The 24,546-nt window shown below is 40.6% G+C and overlaps 1 protein-coding gene across 2 annotated transcripts in view; it reads left to right on the forward strand.

Moving 5' to 3' along the window:
* The window catches only part of fam20b (FAM20B glycosaminoglycan xylosylkinase), a 170,840-nt gene that overhangs the window by 18,243 nt on the left and 128,051 nt on the right, over window positions 1-24,546 (forward strand). For both annotated transcript variants that reach the window (XM_087990913.1, XM_087990914.1), the window contains one exon: window positions 11,518-11,583. The gene's annotated coding sequence lies outside the window, so the exon portion shown is untranslated. The remainder of the gene's footprint in view (window positions 1-11,517; window positions 11,584-24,546) is intronic.

A 24,546-nucleotide genomic window follows, 5' to 3' on the forward strand; every position in this document is an offset into this window, starting at 1 on the left:
CTAATGTGATTTTAAAAATTTCAATGCTGAAGAAGTTTAGGGTTTTTGTGCAGTGATACTGTCCCTACCCCTGGGCCATGGTGGCTTTGGGTGCTGTCTGCTGTAGAGAAGTATTATAACATGTCTGAGCAGGTTGATTCAAAAACATCTTTTTGAGGGTGTCCTTAAGTAGTCTCGTAGAGGTGAGATGATTTGTCCTCAGTAACCACCATCCTATTTGTTTGTGTCAGGTATGACATCAATCACATAAGTGGATTCAACACCAAAATCAGAACAATCGTGATTATGCTGAATGTGGATAAAGCTTAAGAGGCTGTGTGTCCTACTCTATAATATCCTCCTTAATGGTACAAAATTACAATGAATAAGTACTAAACATCTAAATAGTTCCTTGTACATAGCCCTATATTGCATTAAAAGTTGCTGATGCATTTTGCACTTCAGTCACTGGCAATGAGTTGACATGATCAGAGCCTGTTTCTCAGGATGAATTCAAATATTTAACAGCCTTTAGTATGCATCAAACTGAATGGATTTTGAATGGTGAGAAAAGATTGAATTAGGGAGGGTAATACACAAGAATGACAAAATCAAAGTTTCTTTCAAATTAAAAGTACATTAAGAACTGTTGTAGATTCGTGGATTAAGAAATGGATCATGTAGTTCCTTATCAGAAAGGAAGAATACAGAACAAAGTTTGGTGTAAAATGCATTTTTTATTTCTACACAATCAAATTTTGTAAGTGTAGCTGGAATAATATGTAATGTTCAGTTAGGCTGCTCTGGCATTAAAATATCCTAAATGTTATGGAAGAATTCTACATAAACGTTCTACACAACAGACTTGTCTTTTTGAATTTTACAAGTCGTCAATGGGAGCATGTTGAATTTTTCCTGAAATAATATGATCAATAGAATGCACACTGTATACTTGTGTGGCAGGGCGAGCATATCTCCACATATCACTTTTGATTCAAGCTGCCTTACAATTATATTACAGCTGAGACAAGACCATTAGGATATTCTGTGGAGCATGTTTAAGCTGACAGAATTCACCTGTTAAAACATTTCAATTTTCTTTCTACTAATCAAATGAATAAAATTTAATGATATCCCAGTGTAGTTGTTTCAAATTGCTGTCCAAATTATTTAAAGGGATTTTAGTAAGTTTGACTATAAATCAGTATTTATTTTATGTGCCTGGAATGTAATATTGTACATGAGATGACAGCATGATGGGTGTGTTGCTGGACTAGTAATCTAGAGCCCCAGTCAAATGATCTGAAAACATAAGAAATAGGAGTAGACCATCTGGCCCTTTGAGCCCACTCTGCCATTCTATAAGATCACGGATGATCTTTTTGTGGCCTCAGTTCCACGTAGCCGCCCTCTCCCCATAGCTCTTAATTCCTTTATCTATCTTTGCTTTAAAAACATTCAATGAGGAAGCCTCAACTACTTCACTGGGCATTAAATTCCACAGATTCACAATCCTCTGGGTGAAGAAGTTCTTTAATTCATTTCTTAATTTTGAGGCTATGCCCTCTTGTCCTGGTTTCACCTGCCAGTGGAAACAACCCCTCTACTTTTATCTATTCCCTGTTTAATTTTATATGTTTTTATAAAATCCTCCCTCATCTAAATTCAAATGAATATAATCCCAATCTACTTCATCTGTCCTAATAAGCCAACCCCTTCAACTCAGTAATTAACCTAGTGAACCTCCACTGCACTCCCTCTAGTGCCAATATATTCTTTTTCAAGTAAGGAGATCAAAACTTCATGCAGTACTCCAGTTGTGGCCTCACCAGCATCTTGTATGGCTGCAACATAACCTCCCTGTTTTTAAACTCAATCCTTTTAGCAATGAAGAACAAAATTCCATTTACCTTCTTAATTACCTGTTGCACCTACAGACCAATCTTCTGTGATTCATGCACACGGACACCTGGGTCCCTCTGCACAGTAGCATGCTGCAATTTTTTACCATTCAAGTAATAGTCCTTTTTACTGTTATTCCTATTAAAATGGATGACTTCACATTTATTAACATTGTATTCTGCCAGACCTTTGCTCACTCACTTAAACTATCTATGTCCCTCTGCAAATTTTCACAGTCCTCTGCATACTTTGCGCCACCACTCCTCTTAATGTCATCAGCTAACTTTGACGCACTACACGTGGTCCCCCGCTCCAAATCATCCATGTAAGTTGTGAATAATTGTGGTCCCAATACTGATCCCTGAGGCACACCACTAGTTACTGATTGCCAACAAGAAAGGCACTTGTTTATTCCCACTGTTTGCTTCCTCTATTCATGCAAATACACTACCTGTAATGCCATGCATCTTATCTTCAGCAGCAGCCTTTTGTGCAGCTCCTTGTTAAATGCCTTTTGGAAATCTAGATACACCACATCTACTGGGTCCCCGTTTCCACTATAATGTCTTTATAGAATTTCACCTGCCTTTCATGAAACCATGCTGCGTTTGCCCAACGGGACAATTTTTATCTAGATGTCTTGCTAATTCTTCCTTGATTATAGATTCAAGCATCTTCCCCACCACAAAGGTTAAGCCAACCATCTATAATTCCACATTCTCTATTTAAACATTTGCTGTTTTCCAAACTGTTGGGACTACCTCAGAGTCCAGTGAATTTTGGAAAATTACCGCAAGTGCATTTGCTATTCCTCCTGCCATCTCATTTAGTACCCTGGGATGTATTGCATCAAGGCTAGGAGACTTAGAGTCATAGTCATAGAGATGTACAGCATGGAAACAGACCCTTCGGTCCCACCTGCTCCATGAGCTTGCTCAGTACTACCAGTTTCATGATAATGGTTGTTTCCAGGTCCTCAGCTACCTTTACCTCTTTATCAATTACTGGCAGGTTATTCACAGCCATCCACCTTGAAGGCCGACATAAAATGCGTGTTCAATGCCTCAGCCATTTCCTCATATCCCATTACTAAATTCCCCTTCTCATCCTACCTCTCTTTTGTTTTATATATTTATAGAAGCACTTGCTTACCTGTCTTTATATTCTGAGCTAGTTTACTCTCATAATCTAACTTTCTTTATAGCTTTTGCTGTTGGCCTTTAAAGTTTTCCCAACTTTCTAGTTTCCCACTTGTCTTTGCCATTTTGTATACCTTCGCTTTAATTTGGTAGCCTGTCTTATTTCCTTGGACACTCATTTCAGATTACCCCTTTCGTACAGTCATTCCTTTTCACTAATATATACTTTTGCTAAGTATTTGGAAGAATTGCTTTGAAAATCTTCCACTGTTGGTCAGTTGTCCCACCATAAAGTCTTTGCTTCGAGTCTGACTTAGCCAACTCCTCCATCATCCTATTGTAGTCTCCTTTGTTTAAGCTCAGGGCCCTAGTATTGGATTTTATCTTTGCTCCTTCCATCTGTATTCTAAATTCAGCCATACTGTCATTGCGCTTTCCAAGAGCATCCAAAACTATGGGATCATTAATTATTCCTGTCTCATTACACAGGACCAGATCTCTGATAGCTTGTTCCCTTGTCAGTTCCATGACGTACTGTTCAAGGAAACTATCATGAATACATTCAGTGAACTTATCCTCAAGGCTATCCTGTCTGACATGCAAATTAAAATCCCCCATGATAATTGCGGTACTATTTTTACAGGGATAAGTTATTTCTTTGTTTATTGCCCACACCAGTGCGATATTATTATTTGGTGGCCAATAGACTGTGCCTGTCATTGATTTTTTCTTCTTAGAATTTCTCATATCCATGCAAGTGGATTCAACATGGATTCAAATCCCACCAGTGCAAATTTACAAGTCTGGATTATAAAGCTTATCTTTGCGACTATGACAAACGTCATGAATTGTCGTATAAACAAACTTGGTTTATTAATGCCCTTGGGAAAGAAATTTGCCATCTTTACCTGTTCTGGCTTGTATGACTCCAGATCCACAGCAATATGCTTTATTCCTAAGTGCTGTCTGATGTAGTTGAGTAAGCCAGTTTGTTCAAAGACAAATGGGGTTGGGTATCAAGTATTGGCCTTAGCTGAAATGCCCATGTTCCATTAAAGAAATTCTTAAAAAATTAATACTGAAAGATATAAGCTTAAATTAATACTGAAAGACGTAAGTTTTGAGTATTTTGATAAACTTCTGACGTTGCAAGGAATGACAGTTTTAAAAAAAAATTAAAGGTTCTTTATCTGAATGTGTGGAAACATTCACAATAAGTTAGACAATACAGCAAGAGATTGTGGATTAGATTTTAAACATTTTAGAGACATGAACACATGTTTATGTTGGGAAATTAATATTTCAGGGTGCTTTATTTCAAGAAAGTAGATAAAATGGCAAAGGAGGAAAAGGAGGCTGACAATAAGAGATGACATCATGAGGTTAGTGAGGATGAATCTTGCCTAAGAAGGTTATGTAGTAGAGTTAGGGAAAATGCTGGTGGGAATAGTTTATAGACTAGCCCTATGTAACAAAGGCAGTGTAAAACTTGTGGGAAACTTGAATGTTTTATAAACTTGACCAATCAAACTGGAAAGGATGGTCCAGAAGATGGGTGTGTGACAGTCTCCTGAAACAATTCATTTAATGATCTGAAGCTGAGAGATTGAAGTGACCTTTAATTTTAATGTTTTTATTTACTGCGTAAACTCATTTCGTACTGATCTGTTCAGTCAACAAACTGATATGGGTTAGTTTTCATTTCAGTCGTTAATTTGAAAGACCATGCAATAATATGCCATGTGTGGGATTCATGGTGTGGGGCAATTTTATTATGGGGGATAGAGAACAACTGGTAAACAGAATTGAGATAAATGAAACATAAGTGAGCCATTCAGTTAATCTAGCCTGCCCCACCATTCAATAAAATCATGGCTGATGGGACATTTTGCGTTTTACTCACCCCATCCCCATAACCCAGTACACCTCTATTAATCGATTTCATACTCAAAGACTGTAGACTCCTGTACCACAGAAGGCTGTGAAAACAAAAGTGCCTTCTGAGTAAAATAATTTTTTCTCCTCTTGGACCTAGGTAGCATCTGTTTTATTTTGAAATTGCTCCCCCCATCCCAGTTTTAGGTTGTGCAACGAGGAGAAACATCTCACTTGCGTCTACCCCATCTATCCCTTTAAGTAGGTTTTAATGAGATCAGACCTCATTCTTCAAACTTCTAGAGCATATAGGTCCTGTTTGTCTAATCTCTTTTCAGAGGAGAGAGACCATAAGGCCACAAACTATAAGAGCAGAATTAGGCCATTTGGTCCCCCTAGTCTGCTTCACCATTTGATCATGGCTCATATGTATCTCAACACTAATCTCCTGCCTTCTCCCTGTAACCCTTGATTCCTTTACTAATCGTGACCCTATTTATCTATACCAATCATGAACCTATCCTTAATGCGCTAGATGAATTGGCTCCACACCCTTCTGCATCCATTCCAAGTACAGAGCTGGTGAACCATCAGTACTCTCTATGGCAATCCTGAGATAAGGAGATGGAGACTGCACACACTATTCCAGGTATGGTCTCATCAAGCGTTTACTCAATTGAAGCTAGACTTCACTCCTCCCATACTCTAATCCTCTTGGACTTAAAAGCTAGCATTCCATTAGTCTTCCTCATATCTTTCTGCACCTGCTTATTAGCCTTCGGTGATTTATCGACAAGGATACCTGGGTCCCTTTGCACATCTGCAGTTTTCAACCTTTTACCATTAAATAAGTATTGTGCACATCTGTTTATTCTAACAAAGTGGATAACCACCTATTTTTACACATCATATTTCATCTGCCATATTCTTTTCACTAACCCTTTCCAAATCCTGCTACAACCACTTTACGTTTTCCACACGCCATGTGTTCCCACTTAGCTTTGTATCATCTGCAAATTTAGAAATAATACATTTGATCCTACCTCAATCATTTATATATTTTGAACATCTGAAACCCAAGCACAGATCCTTGCAGTGCTCCACTCGTCACAGTCTATCAACATCAGAATAACATTTATTCCTGCTGTGTTTTCTGTTAGCCAATCATTGATTCATGCCAGTACATAACCCATGTGCTCTAATCTTTCTAAACTGTCTCCTGTAAGCGGCTTTATCAAAGTCTTAATATCCAAGTATACTATATTCATCATTTCTCCTTTATCCATTTTGTTAGTGACAACTTCAAAAAATTCGGAAGTTTGTTAAACATGATTTCCCATTAGTAAACCCATGCTGACTATGCCCAATCAGATCATTGCCAACCAAATATCTGCTTATCCCATTCTTTATAATAGTTTGTAGCATTTATCCTACGACTGATTTAGGGCTGATAGGCTTGTAGTTTGCCATTTTCTAACTTACTTCCTTAAATAGTGGGGGATGACTTTTGCTACTTTCCAATTTATAGGAATCATTTTGAAGTCTAGAATTTTGGATGACAATCACCATTGCATCAAATATCTCTAACTACATCCTTCAGTGCTCTGGGATGAAGACTATCAGAATTTTGTGAATTTATTAGCTTTCAGCCCATTAATTTCTCAAGTACATCATCTCACAAATCCTAGTTTCCAAGAATTCCTCGCTCTCCTTAACCACTTGGATATCTACTTCCAGGAGAGTTCTTGCATCTTCCTCTGTGAAAACTGATGCAAACTAATCATTTAGCTTGTCTGCCATTTCTCTGTTCCCCATTGTAAATATTCCTGACTCAGCCTCTAATGGACCCACACTTGTTTTGCCAGATGTTGCCTTTTCACATGCCTATCAAAGCCTTTGGAGTACGTTGCTAAATTGCATTCATTTTTCGTTCCCCCATCCTTTTCAGTTTCTCAGCTGCTTCTTTGTTGTATTCTACAAACCTCCCAGTCCTCTCCAATTGTTGCTGTTTCTGGCAACTGTACAGGCCTTTTCTTTTAATATTATGCAAAAACCAGGAACTTACTTTGTTAGCCATAGTTGATTGACCGCTTTTGAATTTTCACATCTTGAAGGAGTGTATAGTTGCTGTATACCAGTGGCATGGAACTTCCTAGATAGACAATCATACTTATTACCAGTGATTGCTGACAGCAACAATAGTTGCTGTATGTCATTACAATAGCACTTCAAAGACTATCCGTTGCTTATGTGCAGTTCTTTAAAATATATTTTCCAATTTACCTCAGCTATTTTGTACCTCGTGCCTTCATAATTTCTCTTATTCAAACTTAACATCCTTGCTTCAAAATGGGACTACCTTACCTTCTGGTCACTAAAGATTCTTTTATAACAAGTTTCCCAATTAGCCTTTTTTCATTACATATGACGAAATCTGAAATAACACGTCCTTGAGTTGCTCCTCAAATGTACTCTTATGGAAAACCACCTCTAACACACTCCATAATTTCTTCCCTCGCAACTTTAATGCTCAATTGGTTTACCTGGTTTGTACAAAAATTGAAGTCACTGATGATAATTGTGTTACCCATGCCACATTCTCCCTTCATATAACTAATACCATGCTCTACACTACCAAACCTGTTTGGTGGAGAAGTGAGGACTGCAGATGCTGAAGATCAGAGTCGAGAGTGTGTTGTTGGAAAAGCACAGCACGTCAGGCAGCATCTGAGGAGCAGAAGAATCGACATTTCAGGCATAAGCCCTTCATCAGGAAATCACCTCCCCAATGCTAGTTTCCTAGAACTCCTCATTCTGTTTGTTCCTTTTAAATAATTCCAGCCAAGGTCTGCTGCCCGTTGGTGTTTCTTAGCTCCACCCAAACAAATTTCATATTGTTCTTCCAATCTAAGATCCTCCCTTACTAATGTAATGACCCCAACCCTGTTATCAGCGCATTTCCTCCTTTTCCTCACTGTCTATCTTCCTAAATGCTGAATATTCAGTTCCTAGCCATTATCACCATGCAGCCATTTTGATGTAATGGTAATTAGATCGTACTATTGTATTTTCATTTGTGCTTGTAGTTTATTTTCCTTGTGGTTGCTGCATGCATTCAGGTAAAGTGCCTTTAACTATGTCTTTCTGATATCTTTTTGACTTCCTGTTGCTAATTTTATTTCCTTCCAATTTGGGTTACTCCTGAGCTTCCCTTCAGGCTGACAAGCCAGTTTAAGCTCACTCTAACAGCACTAGCAAATATCCCACTGAGGATATCCATCCCAGTCCCATTAAGATGTAACCTATCCAGTTTTTATAGGTCCTACCTGATAATAAGTAGGTAGGAAAGCAAGTTGTGAGAATGTTAGAGTTTGTTAAAGGGTGTAGATAGGTTCAGTGAATGGCAAAGATTGGCAGACAGCACAAAATATGGCAAGAGGAGAGGAAAACAAATGAAATGCAGAATGTTATTTACAATCCCTACAGTGTGGAAATAGGCTCTTCAGCCCAACAAGTCTACACTGACCCTCCAAGGAGTATCTCATCCAAACCCATTCCCCTACATTTTACCCCCCCCTGACTAATGCACCTAATCTACACATCCATGAATACTACAGGCAATTTAGCATAGCCAATTCACCTAACCTGCACATCTTTCTCGATTGTGGGAGGAAACTGGAGCACCCAGAGGAAACCCATGCAGACACGGGGCGAATGTACAAACTCCACACAGATAGTCGCCCGAGTCTGGAATTGAACCCGGATCCTTGGTTCTGTGAAGCAGCAGTGCTAACCACTGAGCCACAATGCCCATTTAATGGCGAAAGGCTGCAGAATACTTCATGCATGAATCACAAAATGTTAGCTTACAGATACTTTGAATGCAAATTGTGTTGTTTTTTTTATTGCAAGATCAGTGAAGTATAAAAGTATGTAAAATATGCTACAACTACAGGCCATTAGTGAGATCACATCAAGGGTGCTGTGTATGGTTTGGTCTGTTTGAGGGGGAATATAATTGCATTGGAAGGAGTTCAGAGTAGGTTCGCTAGGCTGACTCCTGGGATGAAGAGAATCTGAGGAAAGGTTGAGGCTATGCTCACTGGAGTTGAGAAGAATGAGAGGTGATCTGAGTGAAACACAAAATTCTGAAGAGGTTTGTGCTGACTAAATGCTTTCAATCATAGGAGAATCTAGAACGGGGACCATGTTTAAAAATAAATGAGGTTTTACACTACTTTACCATAGAGCACTGGAGCTGGGCCACTGGAATGTATTCAGTGCTGACTGGGTGTATTTTTGATGATCAAGAAAGTTGAGGGTTACCGAGAGGCAGGCAAAAAAATGGAGTGAAACCCACACTTGGACCTACTAGCATCTTTATTGGTAGAGCAGTCTTCTCTTGTTCTTATTTCGTATGCTTTTATTTATTGTCGGTAATGTGAAAAGGGCATTGTAACGTGCTGCACAGTCAAGCATATATAATTTGAAATTGTACAGCTTGTTTTCAACTCCAAAACTGATTTTGTTAAGTGGTATTATAGGGATTTTGATGGCTATTTTGGGCATGATGCAGGCACCTTAGAAAGCTAAAAGGGTCAATCCTTGCATTTTGTAATTCTAGACATACAAATAACATATCAGCATTCTGAAGATGAGTTACTGCACTCAGTGTTAACTCTGCTTGCTTTCCACAGATGCTATCAGACCTGCTGAGTTTCTTCAGCAATTCAGTTTTATTTGATTTCCACCATGCCCATTTCTTTTGTTTATTTTAGAAATAATGTATCTTGATATATCTGATGTTCTCAAGACCTACACTGGAACAAAATTATGGCAGCTGGTGGAATTTAAATTGAATTAATAATTTTAGAAATTGAAAGTCAGTTTTCAAGATCAGTAGTTACTATCATCAATGGTTGTAAAACTCATCTGTCCTTTTCGGGAAGGAAATCTGCTATCCTTACTAATCTGGCCTACATGTAATTCCAGGTCCATAGTAAAATGGTTGACTACTTAACTGCCATAAGCTAGTAGACCACTTGACTCAATATGTGGTTGGGCATTGGCAACAAATACTAACCTTACCGGTGATGCATGTTATAAAAGAATAAAGGAAAATAAACTGCAGACAAAAGTACCGATTGCTCAGTAGTTAGGGAAAGGTTAAGAACCTGAAAACAATTTATGGTATATTCTTCACCATGTTGCAGAGGAAAAGACTGTAATGTCAAAATTGGGACTTATTTGTAAAATCAATGAAAATCAGCAATTTATTGTTTCTAATAGATGGGTCTGCAGATGAATGACACCTTGATAAATTATCCCACTTGACTCGATTGTTTACCTTCATTGGTTACAATTGCTATAATTGGTTTTATCAGTGAAATTTAGTATCCCTAAGATGAGTGCTTGGTTTAGGAGAAAGATCTCAGGTTATTTAAAGCAGTTATCAGAATTTATGAAACTCCTCTCAAGACCTACTGTATGGAGTGAAAGCTGATCAGTTTATCAAGATTTGTTCATTACAATCTTAATTAAGTTGCAATTTGTATCACAATATTGGTTAAATAGCTTAAGCCTATGAGCACAGAAAGGAATATATAGTCTAGCCACATAAAAAGAGCATTGTTGGACACTGAATGTAATTCTGATTTGGAAGGAAAGCTCAACTAATACTCTAATAGACATGGTTATAGGCTCTGATTGATTAGATTAGATTAGATTACTTCCAGTATGGAAACAGGCCCTTCGGCCCAACAAGTCCACACCGACCCTCCGAAGAGCAACTTATCCAGACCCATTCCCCTACATTTACCCCTTCACCTGACACTTTGGGCAATTTAGCATGGCCAATTCATCTAACCTGCACATCTTTGGACTGTGGGAGGAAACCGGAGCACCCCCACACAGACACGGGGAGAATGTGCAAACACCACACAGACCGTTGCCTAAGGTGGGAATTGAACCCAGGTCTCTGGCGCTATGAGGCAGCAGTGTTAACCATTGTGCCACCGTGCCGCCATAGATGTAGCAGGTGATTAGCTCACATTACTTTATTATCCTCAGTATTAAAACTAATCATAGTTTTGTATTAAAGACTGAGTTTAATAAGGTTGTATTCATGCATTTCCTTGTCTGACTTAGCATTAACCCTGGCAAATATGATTTAACTATACCACTCCTATACTTCTGAAACTGATTTGAACTGATTTAAAACACTTAAAAGGCAAACCAACCTGGGTGTCATATAAAATTATGTCGATATAATTGGTAATGCCATCATCTATGTTTGTATGTAAGGGATGTTGTTCAAGGTGGAAGTGCTGCAGAGCAATTAGCTGGATATTTTGTGACAAAATGTGTGTTATGTTGAAGATCTCTTGTACAGTCAGTTCTGCTGTAACACGATCGGTGAATAGGGGAACGCTGCTTCTAAAACGTGGAATGTATAATTTGTGTTGGCTATAACGCGATATATCGCCAGAATTTTGTTATTTTTATAGCACATTTTTTATATGTCATAGGGTCGCACAGAAACACAACTAGTATTATAGAAGAACTGGCTGTATATGGTGCAGGATTTATCAATGAAATATCTTATTTTTTGTTTTAATATCAGGGGTAAAGTTAAGAGCCAATTCTACTATCAATATGACAACAAATTGGTCCTTTTTGGTCTTTTTTGGTAAGTACTCATGAAAACAAGATTTTACTGCCTTGCATGAACCACTTCAATATGATGTTTCTTAATTTGGACAATTGAAAGAACGCTGTCTCATTTTTAATGTAATGCACTGTTCATTAAAAGTGAATTTTAAAGCTGGGAAATAAGGAGACTAGTGAGTTTTGAGAAGATTTGTAGCTCAGGTTGAGGTTCTGCATGTAGGTTTGTTTGCTGAGCTGGAAGGTTCATTTTCAGATGTTTCGTCACCATAACAGGTAACCTCATCTGTGAGCGTCCGGATGAAGCACTGGTGGTATGGCCTGCTTTTTATTTGTGTTTAGGTTTCTTTGCATTGGTGATGTCATTTCCTGTTCTTTCTCTCAGGGGATGGTAAATAGGATCCAAGTCAATGTGTTTGTTGATTGAGTTCCGGTTGGAATGCCATGTTTCTAGGAATTCTCGCATGTGTTTCTGTTTGGCTTGTCCTAGGATGAATGTGTTGTCCCAGTCGAAGTGGTGTCCTTCCTCATCTGTATGTAAAGATACTAGTCAGAGTGGGTCATGTCTTTTTGTGGCTAGTTGATATTCATGTATCCAGGTGGCTAGTTTTCTGCCTATTTGTCCAATGTAATGTTTGTTACAGTTCTTGCAAGGTGTTTTGTAAATGATATAGTTTTGTTTGTTGTCTATATAGGGTCTTTTAAGTTCATTAGCTGCTGCTTTAGTGTATTGGTGGATTTGTGGGCTACCATGATGCCAAGGGATCTGAATAATCTGGCAGTCATTTCCAAGATGTTTTTGATGTAGGGGAGAGTGGCTAGGATTGCTGGACGTGTTTTGTCTGCTTGTTGCTGAGAAATTGGCGGACTGTGTTCAATAAAGGAGACTGTCAAAGATGGGCATCGTGTTTTAAGCTCAAGAATGTCCAGACGTTTAGTGTAGAAAAACATGCCAATATGCTTAGAAATCTTCCATTTGTTGTAGATAATGTCGTCCTTGGGTGCAGGTGATTCCTAGTAATACTCTGTTTAGGTCCAGAAGTAGTTCCACACTAGCCATTAAGTAGTTATGCAGTAATGAGAGCTCTTGTGGTGTAATGGTACTGACCTTAACCTATGAGCCAGAAACTGAGTTCAAATCCCACATGTTCCAGAGATGTATCATAATATCTCTGAACAGATTGATAATTTACAGTAAGTATTAAGGCTGTTATGGTGCAGTGTTAGACCCATGTTTAAGTCCCATCTGCACCAGAGATGTGTAATAATGTCTTTAAGCAGGTTGATTATAAAAACAGTCTGTATTTATTCAGGAGTGTAACACTAAACTAGAGCAAAAGAGTGCCCTTTATTACCCGTACTATATGTTATTGAGTGCAGATAACTACATCTTTCGCAAGGTGGATTTAAGCACTTAATGGAATCAGATCAGAGTAAATCCATTTAGTGAAACTTTTTTTGCAGTTAGCTAGTCCATGAACAGTGTTAAAATTGACCGTGAATTTTGCTTGACTCAGCTGATATGGAACCATGCCTGAGGAAAATACATTTACCACCTTATTCATATTGGTGGGGTCGTTCAACTATTCTCGGTTGGTTTACTGATGAGATGAATTCTGGGTTAAATATGATTCTCCCTTTTTTAGGGCTGAGTTTTTTTTTACCAAATGGAATCGATTTATTAATTGAGTATCTCTGTGCCTTTCCTGGAGATTTCCCTTTGACTCTTTACCCTGATCAGTGATCTGTCATTAGACCTTCATGTGTAATAGTGAAAGGGCATATCATCTGTTAATGTGTCCTTATTTTACTGTCTTGTATTTCCCTCTTGAATTGCATGTAGGAGCAGCCTCAATTTTAATGATCAAGGAGATTGAGGGAAAAAGAATATATTAGCTGCTTTCCTTCCTCATAGTTGCTTAAAGGATACTGATATCTTCTTCTTAAAGGATCCTAAACTGTAAGCAGTTGCTGTACCTGGATTTTCTAGCTTTTTGCCATCTCCAACAAAAAAAGGCAGAAGCCCTTTTTGGCACCTTGAGTTTTCATATGATCATTCAAATGAAGGTGTGTCAAATGACAGGCTGTTTTGAAAGAGAAATTGGATGTGGACATTGCTGGCTCAGCCTACATTTATTGTCCATCCTTCATTCCCCTTGAGAAGGTGATGGTGAGCTGCCACTGCCTTAAAGCCATGCAGTCCATGCAGTGTAGGTACATCTTGTGTTGTCAGGAAGGAAGTTCCAGTTTTTAGGTTCAGTGATTGTGAAAGAATGACTGTTATATGTCCAAGTTAAGATGGTGTGTGGATTGGAGGGGAACTTGCAGGTTGTGATGTTCCATTGGATCTACTGCCTTGTCATTTTAGGTGTTAGAGTTTTCAGTCCTGGAAAATGCTGTCTGATGAGACTGCTGTCTGATGAGACTTGTAATTGTGGAATCATTGAGTCATACAGCAAGGAATCGAAAAGTGGGGCCCTGGAAGGTCAGGCAGCATCTGAGGAACAGGAGAGTCGATGTTTCTGGCATAAGCCCTTCATCAGGAATGTTGGCAGTGAGCTGGGTGGGGGAGGGAGGAGGGGAATGCTGAGAGATAAATGGGGGGATGGGGCAGCTGGTAAGGTAGTTTGGAAAGAGATAGATGGGGGGAGTGGTGGCGATAGGTCAGAGCGCAGGATGGAGTGGACAGGTGGGAGAATTCAAGACGGCGCTGCCGAGTTGGAGGATTGGATCTGGGATGAGGTGGGGGAGGGGAGATGAGGAAACTGGTGAAATCCATGTGGTTGGAGGGTCCCAAGGCGGAAGATGAAACGTTCTTCCTCCAGGCATCGGGTGGCTAGGATTTAGTGGAGTACGAAAACCAGGACATGCATGTCCTCGGCGGAGTGGGAGGGGGAGTTAAAGTGCTCAGCCACAGGGGGTTGCGATTGTTTGGTGTGTGTGTCCCAGAGATGTTCTGATACATTCCGCAAGTTAGCGTCTTGTCTCCCAAATGTAGAAGAGACCATGTTGAGAGCAATGGACACGGTAGATGAGGTATTTGGATGTGCAGGAAAATTTCTGCCGCATGTGGAAGGAACCTTTTAGGCCTTGGATGGTAAGGGGGGGTGGTGGCGAGAGAAGGTACTGGAAGTGGAGGGTGGGTTGGTGGGGGGCATGGACCTAACAAGGGAGTTACAGAGGAATGGTCTCTGTGGAATGCTGATAGGGGTGGGCAGGGAAATATATCTCTGATGTTGGGGTCTGACTAGGTGGTGAAAATGGCATTGTATCTGGAGATTGGTGGAATAGAAAGTGAAGACCATGGGGGTTCTATCCTTGTTGCCATTGGAGGGGTGGGGTGAAAGGGCAGAGGTGCAGAAAGTGGAGGTGGTGTGCTGAAGGGCATTATTGACCATGTGGGAGGGGAAATTGTGGTCCTTGAAGTAGGAGGCCATCTGGGATGTTCTGGTGTAGAATTGCTCCTACCTGGGAGAAACTACGGTGGATGTGGAGGAATTGGGAGTAAGGGATAGCATTTTTACAGTGGGAAGGTGGTGGTGGAGGTTGTGGGAGGAGGTCTAGTCCAGGTAGCTGTGGGAGTCGGTGGGTGTGAAGTCGATGTCAGTGTTGAGTTAGTCGCCGGAAATGGAGAATTCCAGGAAGGGGAGGGAGGTGTCCGAGGTGGTCCATTTGAACTTGAGGTCAGAGTGGAAGGTTTTCATGAAGTTGATGAACTGTTCAACCTCCTCATGGGAGCACAAGGTGGCACCAATACAGTTATCAAAGTACTGGAGGAGCAGGTGGGAAATAGTGCCAGTGGAACTACGGAAGATGGACTGTTCCATGTATCTGACTAAGTGGCAGGCATAGCTGGGACCCATGCGGGTGCCAAAGGCTCCCCCTTTGGTTTGAGGAAGTGGGAGTATTCGAAGGGGAAGTTGTTGTGGGTGAGGACCAGTTTAGCCAATCGAATGAGTGTGTCGGTGGAGGGGTACTGGTTGGCTTGGCGGGAGAGGAAGAAACAGAGGGCTTGGAGGCTTTAGCCATAGTGAATAGACATGTACAGGGACTGGATGTCCATGGTGAAGATAAAGCATTGGGGCCCAGGGAAACAAAACTCATGGAAGAGGTGGAGGGTGTGGTTGGTGTCCTGAACATATGTGGGAAGTCCGTAGACCAAGGGGGACAGGACGGTGTCAAGGTATGAAGAGATAGGTTCATTAGGGCAGGATAGTGGGAGATGATGGGTCAACCAGGACAATGGGTTTTGTGAATTTTGGGTAAGCGAGAGTAGGTGGTGGCAAATGGCTCCAAGGATGGAACGGGGGATCCAGAAGGAGAACTGTTTCTGGAGGCATTGGATTTGCTGTAGGTAATGGTTGTCCTGGTCAGGTCCAAATTGTGATGGTCTGGATGTAGTCTTGAGTCCATGCAAGATAAATTGGTTGCGTAGGAAGATGCTGAGGAAGGAGATATGGCTGTAATAGTGGGCTTGCGTCTGACGTGGTTTAAGAGCTTCTGGGCAGAAGAGATGACCTGGCGGGTGCAGTGTGAGAGAGAGAGAGAGAGACTCATTGAGATCTTTGTGGAGGGAGGAGGAGAATTCCTTTGAGGTGGGCATCCTTGGAAGAGGCTTCGCAGTAAGGTTATAACGACTAGGAGAAAGTGACCACTAGTCAGGCAGCTTCCGAGGAACAGGAGAGTCAATGTTTTGGGCATAAGCTGTTCATCAGGAATGTGATGGGGGTGAGGGGGCTGAGAGATAAATAGGAGGGGTTGTGGGGCTAGAGGGAATGTAGCTGGGGAGGTGATACGGTAGATGCAGATGGAGGGGGTGATGGTGATAGGTCAGAGTGGAGCAGATAGGTGGGAAGGAAGCTGGACAGGTGGGAGAGTTCAAGAGGGGGGTGCCGAGTTGGAGGGTTGGATTTAGGATGGGGTGGCAGGAGGGGAGATGAGGAAACTGATGAAATCAATGTTGATGCTGTGTGGTTGGAGGGTCCCAATGTGGAAGATGAGGCATTCTCCGTCCAGGCGTTGGGTGGCGAGACTTTGATGGTGAGAGAGGCCTAGAACTTGCACGTCCTTGGCGGAGTGGGAGGGGGAGTTGAAGTGGTCGACTGCAGGGCAATGGGGTTGTTTGGTGCGTGTGTCCCAGAGATGTTCTCTGAAATGTCTCATGAGTTAGTGCCCTGTATCCTCATACAGCAAGGAAACAGACCCTTTATCTAACCCATCCATGCCGATCATGTTTCCCAAACTAAGCTAGTCTCACTTATCTGTGTTTGACCCATATCCCCCTCAACCTTTCGTATTCGTGGACCTATTCAAATGTCTTTTAATTATCGTAACTGTACCTGAATCTACCACTTCTTCTGGGAATTCATTCCACAGATGAACCACCCTCTGTGTGAAAACGTTGTTCGCAAGTCCCTTTTAAATTTTTCTCCTCGCACTTTAAAAATATGCCCCCTAGTTTTGAACTGCTCCACCTTAGGGAAAAGACCTTTGCTATACACCTTAGATCCAATGCCACTTGGATTTTATAAACCTCTAGAAAGTCACCCCTCAATGTCCTTATTATGACACGGGGAACCCCTATGTTAATTAAACCAAACACCTAGAAAAGCTCACCTTGCCTCATAATCTGTAAAAATATGAGTGACAGAGAACTCCCAAATTCTACTATTTAAAGAAAATAATATCAATTTATTCTTTAACTCTAAAAGCGAACTTTAAACAACTATTCACAACTCTAAGCCCCTCTTTCTCTTAATTGCTTATTACCTGCCTCCAACTCTATAACAACATGCTGTTCCAATAAGGCGCTTAATAAAATTACATTAACTTAATTTCAAAACCACACACAACGGCTGTCGTCTTCAGAGTCTTCTTCCAGCTAAAGATCTCCCTGGGTCGTCGTCTTTCTTTTTACTATGAATGTTTCATATGAAAAGGTACCTTTGACAGAGTTTCTGAATTTCTTGGATCTGTCTCGATGGCAGTTGCTCTCTCTCCAGTTTTCAAATTGCCTGCATTTTTATATCCCCAACATCGGATCGTTTCATTGGTTCAATATTGGCAAAGGAGAAAGTGAGGACTGCAGATGCTGGAGACCAGAGTTGAAAAATGTGGTGCTGGAAAAACACAGCAGACCAGGCAGCATCTGAGGAGCAGGAGAATCGACATTTCGGGCATAAGCCTTTCTTCAGGACTCAATATTGGCAAAGCAATAAATTCAGACTTGATTGGGTTTTAGTATCCTGGGGCATAATTTAAACTGGTTAACTTTGAACAGTTGTCAAAACAGCAAACTACTCTGGTATCCTTTTGACAGCCAAATATTACTTATTTTCAATTTTCCAGTACACTCTGAAACTGCCATCTAGTCATATCACAGGTGCTTGTAAGCTCTCAGTCCAGAACGACATTCATTTCCTCTTAAAGGTACAGGTACATGCTTTGAACTTCATAACAGTTCTACATTCCACTGAAAAATGTCCCAACCTATCTATCCACTCCTTGAGAAAGTGTATAAGCTATGAGCAGGTAGGGAAAGAGTTAAGTTTTGGGTTGAGTAACAAAGGCTCAGCTAGCATGACTTTGACTAGATAAGGACTTATAGTAAACAATGATGTGTTAGAGGCAAGGATAGTGGGTTAAAGAGGTGAAAAAGCATTCATTATGCAAAGTCAGTTAAACAAGATGAAAAACATTCATTATGTGAAGCCAGTTAAGGTACGAACATTCATTGTATAACACCAGATGGCTTAAACTCTACTATGGACACTCGCTGATTGTAGCAGTCACCTAATCAATATGAATGTTGCCTTATCTGGATGCTGCTCCCTGTAAGTGACTATATAATTGATTATGAATCTGCTGTTTGAGAGAAGATTGAGAACGTATGTCCCTGTATACGTGTGCAATCGTTCTCTCTCGCTCCAGGGCCCAGAATAAAGATGAAGGAAGTAAAACTATACTGTCTCTCTGAATGTTTTGCTTTGACTGAGACAGGAACGGGATGGCATCCTTTTAACTCAAAACTTCGAGTCTGGCACCATTATGGTAATTATTTTCTGAATGCTCTCCAATTTAATAATTTCATATAGCAGGTAATAGACCTCTAATCTGAAAAACAACCCTCCTCCAACGCCCTCTGTCTCATAATGTCAAACCAATTTCGTATCCAACTGGCTAGCTATCCCTGAATCCCATGTGATCTAACTTTACTAATTCTTCCACCATGTGGAACCTTGTTAAAAGGCTTTAATAAAGTCTGTGTAAACAACTTAAACTGCTGTGCTCTCATCAACCCTTTTGGTTTTGTCCTTAAAATCAAGTTTGTGCAATGCGATTTCCCATGGACAAAGCCATGCTGACTATTCATAATCAGTTCTTGCCACTCCAAATGCATATAAATTTTATCTCTTGGAATTCCCTTCAAAAACTTACCCACTGTTTTATGTACAGCCTTTCTTGAATTAAGGCACACATTAGCCACCTTCCAGACCTCTGGGTGATCTAAATATCTTTGTTCAGGGCCATCCATTTCCTCCCTAACTTCCCACACCATTCTGGCTACATTTGATCAAGTCCCGGAGATTTATTCACCTTTGTTTTTTAAGATCTTCAAAACCACCTCTTCTGTAATGTGGACTATTTTCAAGACATCAATATTTATTTCCCTGAGGTCTCTAACCTTCAAGTCTGTTTTCACTGTAAAACTGACACGAAATATTCATTTAGTATCCCATCCCCTGTGGTTCTACATGTAGAAGACCTTGTTGATTTTTGGGGAGCATATTCTCTGTCTAATTGCTATTTTGCTCTTAATGTTCTTTTAGAATCTCTTTGGATTATTCTTAACCTTATCTGCCAAGGCTATCTCTTTTCCCCTTTTTTTCCTTCCTGATTTCTCTCTTAAGAATGACCCACGCCCCCACTCTTTAAGAGATTCACCTGATCTCAATTGTCTATATCTAACATATGCCTCTATCTTCTTGACTACAGCCTCAATATCTTTATGCATCTGTTGCTCCCTACTGTTACCAGCTTTTCCCTTTTCTGTAACAGGAGCACAATGAGCTCTCTTTGTTTCATTTTTGAAAGCCTGCCACTTGCTAATCGTCCCTTTACCTGCACACAGTCTACTGCAGTCAACTTTTGAAAATTCTGTCTCATGCCATTAAAGTTTGTCTTATTTCAAATAAGAAACAACTTTTATTTAAGGCCTATCCTTTTCCATAACTATTTAAAAATTAATATAATTTTGATCACTAGCCCCAAAATGCTCTCCCACTAATACTTAGTCACTTGCCCTATCTTATTTCCCCAGAGAAGGTCAAGTTTTGCTCCATCTCTAATAAGTACAGTTACCTATTACTACAGCAGTATGCCAGTGGAGGAAGGAATGAACATTTAAGGTGGTTGATGAGAGCAAATTAATGTTGTTTTGTTGTGTGCAATTGAGATTCTTGAGTATTGTTGGAACTGCAGTCATCCATAAAAGTAGAGAGTATTCTAGCACGCTCTTCCCTTGTTTAGTAGATGGCCTTTGAGAAGGTGAGCTACTTACAGCAGAATTATCAGTCTCGATGGTGGGGTGAATATTATTTACCACTGATTAGGCCAAGACTCAATGTTGTTGAGGGTTTGCTACATAAAGACACCGACTACTTACTGTCAGAAGAGTTGTGACTGGTACTAAACTTTGTGTAATCACTAGCGAACATCTCTTTTTCTGACTTTGATGGAAGAAAGATAATTGAAGAAGCACCTGGACTGAAATGTTGGTGAATTGTGTTTCAGTTCGTGAGGCATTGATACCAGTAATGAGTAGAAGGGATCTGTTCCAGTGGAATGGACTTCACTTGAGCTGTGTTTGGACCTGTGTCCTTGCACATCGAATGTCTTTAATACTCAATGAAGAGTAACGGGTGGTTTTATTGATGCACATAAGACTTTGAAGAGTCTTGACAAGGTAGATGTGGAGAGGATGTTTTATTTTATGGGAGAATCTAGAACTTGGGATCACTGTTAAGAATAAAGGGTCTCCTATTTGAACAGACATGAGATGAATATTTTTCTCAGAAGACTGTGTGCCTTTGAAACTGTCTTGCTGATGCAGTGATGTAAACATAATCTTTGAATATTTTTAAGGAAGAGTTAAATAGATTTTTGCTAAGGAAGGTGTTGAAAGCTTATCGAGGATAGATGGAAATTGAATTTCAGTTCCAATCGAAACAGTTCCGATCAATGATCTTATTGATTGGCGAATCAATTTCCAGGAGCTGAATGCTCCATTTCTGCTTTTTGCTCAAATGTTTGTTTCATTGAGGAAAGGATGGTTGTGAAACCTTCCTCTGTTAGTACTGAATTGTCCACTACGATTCACGGATGGATGGACAGAACAGGAATGCAAAGCTTTGATCTAAAATGTTGGTTATAATCTGTCTTATTTTTTGTTATTTGGCATGCAGCAAGTCTTATATTGTATCTTTACTAGCGTAGATTCTGCTGAATGGCAAAGATACCAAGACCAGAAAGCAGCTCATAAAAGATGCGAAGAAGGATTATTAAAAGAAGTTTGTCAGGGACATCAAAATCAATAAGGAGCAATTTTATGGTTACATGAAAGGAAAGTGGGTGGTCAGGAGCAGTATTGGTTCACTAATGACCGAAATTGGCATCTTGTTAATGATCATGGGAAAATGGCAGACATGTTGAATGTTACTTCGCCTTCGTATTCGCAAAAGAAAAGCAGGATAGGTTGCTTGAAGTCCTGAGGAAACTTACAGTAGATTGGGAGCAGGGACTGAATTAAAATTTAGCTTCCTTTCCTCATTACCAATATATTAATGGAATTAAAGAGTGGCAAATCCCTGGAACCTAATGGTTTTCATTGGAGGATGTTAAAGGACATAGGGTAGCATGTTATAGATGTCCGAACTATGATCTTTCAGAGTTCCTTAGGAATGTCCCTCTGGACTGGAAAAGTGCACATCACTCTGCATTTTAAGAAGGGCGAAACGTGAAAGCCAGTTAGCTTAATATCTTTGGTGGGGAAGTTGTTGGGGTCTATAATCAAGGATGGAGTAACTGAGCACCTTGAAAATTTTTATTTAATCAAGGAGAGCCAGCATGGATTTATGATAGGTAGGTCATGCCTGACAAATCTCATGGAATTCTTTGAAGAATTGACCGAGGTAGTGAACAGACGAAGATCTATGGGTGTTATTTATGTGGATTTCTAGAAGACACTTGATGACATTCCACTCACATAAGCTGTTAACTAAGGTAGAAGCTCATGGAATTGAGTGCAAATTACTACTGACGTGGCAGGGAAACTGAGTGGCAGCTGACAGAAAGTAGAGGTACTGGGTAGGTACCCAAATTGGCAGAATGTGACCAATGGTCTCCTACATGGATCTGTGTCAGTGCCTCAATTATTCACACTACTTATTTATGACTTGGATAATGGCATAGGAAGTCATGTATCTAGATTTGCTAACGATGCAAAGTTAGGCAGCATTGTAGTCCGTGTAGGTCGTAGCACAAAGTTATATAGGGCTATTGATAGACTAAGTGAATGAGCAAAACTGTGGCAGATGGAGTTCAAAATAAATGTGAAGTTATTCATTTTGGTCTGAAAAAGGGTAGATTGGAATACTTCCTAAATGATATGAAGTGCAGTGCAAGTCCAAACAGACTTGGGTGTCGAAGTGCATAATCTTTAAAATGTCATAGGCAAATACAGGCTGTAGTCAACAAAGCAAATGAAATGCTGGTCTTTATGTTTAGAGGATTGGAGTACAAGGATGCAGATGTTATGCTGTAGCTTTACAAAACCCTGGTCAGACCCAACTTGGACTATTATGAACAATTCTGCGGACCACAACTGAGAGTATATTGACCTTGGAGGGCATATATCGTAGGTTTACAAGAATGGTACCTGGACTTAAGGAGTTAAGTTATGAGGAGAGATTATATAAATTAGGCCTGTTTTCTTTACAGTTTAGAGGGTTGAAGAATGATCTTGTTAATATGTTGAAGAAGTCTTCAAGATATTAACAAGAAGAGACGGTTGATAAAGATAAACTATTTCCATTGGTTGAGGATTCTAGAACTAGGGGCATAGTCTGGAAATTGGGGCCAGATCCTTTCAGGAGAGAGTCAAAAAATGTGATGCTGGAAAAGCACAGCCAGTCAGGCAACATTTGAGGAGCTCCTGAACATCATTCAGAAGAGATATTAAGAAGCACTTCCATATACAAAGAGTGGTAGATGTTTGTAACTATCTTTGACAAATGACAGTGGATGCTCAATCAGCTGTTAATTTTATATCTGAGATAGATACATTTTTGTAAAGCAAAGGTATTAAGGGATTTGAACCAAAGACATATGGAGCTAAGCCACAGATCTGTCATCTTCTCATTGAAGGGTGGAACAGACTCGAGGGGCTGAATAGCCTACTCCTGTTCTTATGTTCCTATATTCCTCAGCTAAGAGGGGATGGTAGTTAGTAATCAGCCAGAGATTTCTTGCCTATCTTTGACCTGATGCCATGAGAATTTTGAAGCCTCCCAGCATTTAGCAAATGGAAATATGGACTTAAAGAAACAAGAGAATATGACAGCATTACAGGGTAGCTATTTGGATATCAATAACCGGAGTAAGACAGAAAGGGACAGGGTCAATAAACACAGAAAAATAGAGGGGAAAATAGTAAAAAGACAAAATTAATAGTTATTTACTTGAATGCATGTAGTGTTGAGAACAAAGTAAATGAAGGCAGAAAATGAATATTAATGAGTGTGAACTTACAGCACTTACAGAGACATGGTTATGAGTAGATTAATGCTGGAATATTCAGGGGAATGTGACTTTTCAGAAGGACAGGCAGGAAGGAAAGTGGGATGGAATAAATACAATAGCTGGTAATATCAGAAGATGTAGAATCCATGTGGTTGGAAGGAAGAATTAAATAGGGGAAGAAGACACTGGTAGGAGTAGCTCATAGGCCAAAGTGAGGACTGCAGATACTGGAGATTAGAGTCGAGACTGTGACGCTGGAAAAGCACAGCAGATCAGGCAGCATCCGGGAGCAGGAAAATCGATGTTTTGGCCAAAGCCCTTCATCAGGAATGAGGCTGGGAGTCTCGGGGGTGGAGAGATAAATGAGAGGTGGTTGAGGCTGGGTTTGAGTTGTGGGGGGGGGGGAACGGTAGCTGAGAGTGCAATAGGTAGATGGAGGTGGGGGTAATGGTGATAGTTTGGAGGGGAGGATGGAGCGGATAGGTGGGAAGGAAGGTGGGCAGGTAGGACAGGTCATGAGGGCAGCACTGAGCTGGAAGGTTGGAACTGGGATAAGGTGGGGGAGGGGAAATGAGGAAACTGGTGAAGTCCACATTGATACCATGGGATTGGAGGGTCCCGAGGCAGAAGATGAGGCGTTCTTCTTCCAGGCATTGGGTGGTAAGGGAGTGGCAATGGAGGAGGCCTAAGACCTGCACGTCCTCGGCGGAGTGGGAGGGGAGTTGAAGTGTTCGGCCATGGGGTGGTGTCCCAGAAATGTTCTTTAAAGCGCTCTGCGAGTACGTGTTCTGTCTTCCTCAATGTAGAGGAGACCGCATCGGCAGCAACGGATGTCTATCTCGCTCTCTCTCGCTCTCTCTCGCTCTCTCTCGCTCTCTCTCGCTCTCTCTCGCTCTCTCTCGCTCTCTCTCGCTCTCTCTCGCTCTCTCTCGCTCTCTCTCGCGCTCTCTCGCGCTCTCTCGCTCTCTCTCGCGCTCTCTCGCGCTCTCTCTTATTTACGTATTACTGAACTGAAACCTACAGCCCATTCTAAAAGATAAAACCCTTTACAGCAATCTAGATTTGTACAATATATCATTTTAATTGCATGACACTGTGATCTTTTGCTATAAATTCTGTCTCTTATGATCCAGCTCCACTAGTTAACCGATGAAGGAGCAGTGCTGTGAAAGCTAGTGCTTCCAAA

Source organism: Chiloscyllium plagiosum, unplaced genomic scaffold (assembly GCF_037043375.1).
Source record: "Chiloscyllium plagiosum isolate Xiang-an unplaced genomic scaffold, Cpla_swu_hap1 HiC_scaffold_9, whole genome shotgun sequence".
Taxonomy (NCBI): domain Eukaryota; kingdom Metazoa; phylum Chordata; class Chondrichthyes; order Orectolobiformes; family Hemiscylliidae; genus Chiloscyllium; species Chiloscyllium plagiosum.